We start from the raw sequence: 2,845 nt of genomic DNA, 5'->3' as shown, positions 1-2,845 counted from the left end.
GAGACACACTCATCTTGTCCAGTTGGTCTTGGAGACACTTGTTCTTCTCTCTCTCCTCCTGGAGTGCAGCGTTGGCCTAATCAAAATCAAATTGCAGGCGATTCTCTGCAAGATATAAATATCGAGTCATGCTGAAGGGACTCAGCCTGTTTCTGATTGAACATCATTTTCATACCTTGCACTGAGCACTTGGTATGAAATCGGAGACTGTTACAGTCCTTTTGGAGAAACTTGTTCCTCTCCGCCTGCAACTTTTTTTCTTCTCTCCTGGTGTTGTCTCTGACCTGGTTGACAATCTTTGCGGTGCTGAGAATTTCTGGATCGGTGTACTCTCTTCAATCTCTCTAGCTCTTGCCTTGTCTGTTTTTTCCTTATTGATTAATAATGAGACCATTTCACCAACCACCTTATCTTGATGACATGAGATGAGGAAAAGTCAGGGGATCGCAAAAGGCTTTAGGCTTCTTCTTCGGGAACCATTAATGTCTGGCTAAAAAGAAAAAATCCACTTTCTTTAAATCTATATTTATTCGACATTTTCCCTATTCAGCTTCTCTTTTCTGTAGGTCTAGAGAACAATGGACTGAATCGATTAAAGAATTCCTGAGGTGCTAACTTAGACTTAGAGTCTGAGACTAGTCTTACTAACATGAACGTTACCATGGACTCCCATTTGGTATCATTAGGTTTATGTTTGTCTCATGACTTGTTTCAGGTGTGTTTCAGCTCAGGATTTCGACATAAACCTTTGTTTGGAACAGTGCAGTGAAATGAAATATAACCATGCCATTTAAAATTTTTGGAGCGCCTCTGGTGGCAGTGGGGGAAATGAAGACTCATAGAAGGGTGTTGTCAAGACTTTGTGACTCACAAACCCCATCTAATGGGGTCTAATAAAGTACACTCTAATTCACTTGCAGTTGCTATCAGCCTCACAGACTGTAATTCAGTGGTAGCAACACAAGCAGTGCCATATTAATGCTAACAACTTGACATACACAAGTCATCTGTATAATTTCCTCTGTCTTTTAGAGACATGTAAGCACCAACGCTACTGGTGGGGTGAGATTTATGTCAGAGGTGAACAGTTTAATAGCTGGAGGTCACTATTTGACTACTATTTAGTCAGTGGAAAGTCTTTGCATGACCTTCATATTTACAAATAACTACACCAAAAATCCCATTTTGGTAACAAAATCAGTATTTAAAACATTTGATTAAAAGTATTAATAGTTGATTGTTACATCTTGAACATTAACTGCTGTAAGTGACAATAAAAAGAAATAAAACAAAAGAAATAATGTGAACCCACATTTTCACAATTATTAACATTTTCATTCCAAGATGACACCATCACCCAAAAAGTTCATTTAGAAAGGTTTCCAACTATTATAAAATACAGCAGGACATGACAAACAAATCTAGACATTGATTTACCAGTAAAAGCGCTACTGCCCACATGCACTTGCGACATAATCGTAAGAAATTTCAGTCATGCTTTGCAACACTTAAAAAAGTTCCCTGAAAGTGAAACTAGGAGAAATGTGGGCTGAGCTTGCCGCCTCTAGCGCTTGGCTTTGAAAAGTAAGAGAAGTTTGCGGAGGAAGTTAAAGGAACCAGGCCATTTGCTTGTAAATGCCTTTTGCAGAGTTTTGGGAGACTGTGGTTAACCTGGAAAGAAGAACAGTCATAATCCGTGGTGTATGTTAAATTGAAAAGGTCTAAATTGTCACGGCATTCAGATTCAGCAACTTGCTGGCTTTTATAAGAGAAAGAGAAACTACACCATCATCAACATTGTGTGCCCAAATCATCGGTAGCAGATTTTCCTCAAGAATAGGTCTAGTATCTGCGACGTACCAGGAGCCCGCCTGGGTGTCTCTCCAAGAAAACGTAACCTGCCTTGTGATATGGTCAAAGTGGGATTAGGAAAACAAAAAACCAGCGAGGCAAATTATCTATGCTAGGTCTGACTAGCATCTGGAGACGGGTGTGTTCTTTATAAAAAATAAACACAGATGCATATGCTTTACAAACCCACCAGGAAAAGTAGAGTATGACACCCGAATGTCACTCGGGGTGGGCAGTGTAGCTCTGGCATCCGTTATCGGACATGCTCAGAGAGATCACTGCTGGGATCGACGATCTAAAATGGTCTGGGTCGCATCATTGCATCTTCCATACGATAGATGGCTGCGACCTTCATTTCCAGGGGACACCTTGCAAAAGCCTTGTGTCCTTTTTCACCTGAGGGAACAAGCACAAATGTTTTGCCATGAGACTGGCTGTCCAAGTGTATCTGTAATGTATAGTTGGATGTCTGGATTGTTATACGGGCATTATTCAGCTGTCATAAATTACAGTGTTAAGCGTACCTCCTCACAAGTCACTGGATGAATGGAAAAACGTTTGGGTTTGTCCCTGTAGAGTATGCAAAATTCTTTGCCGTTGAGGGGTTCTAGTTTTGTGGATGTCTAAAAAAACGTTTAAACCCGAAGGAGTCCGTCCACCACCGTACCACGGCACCAGGGAAGCCGGCCGCTGTGACCTTCTCTCACCTTATGCGAAAATAAATGTGAGCAATAATATTAGGTCTCTTATAGTCACTGGATGGAATCCATTCACAAATTTCAATATTTTGCTGTTAAATAAATTCATGTTTGTCACTCTTCGGTCCCCAGTGTGGACAGCATGGAATTACCACACAGCAAGTCCTATTGTGAGTGTGTCCATCCTTAAACATAGAGCGACAGCTCATGTTTATTGGCTAAAAATGTGCCGGAGATGACGGTTACGTTTCAAAACCAGCTCTCTCTCCTCTCACACACACACACACACACACTCT

The sequence above is a fragment of the Larimichthys crocea genome, chromosome XV, assembly GCF_000972845.2.
Source record: "Larimichthys crocea isolate SSNF chromosome XV, L_crocea_2.0, whole genome shotgun sequence".
Classification (NCBI taxonomy): Eukaryota; Metazoa; Chordata; class Actinopteri; family Sciaenidae; genus Larimichthys; species Larimichthys crocea.
The sequence above is the reverse complement of the archived record's forward strand: the minus strand, read 5'-3'. Positions refer to the sequence as shown.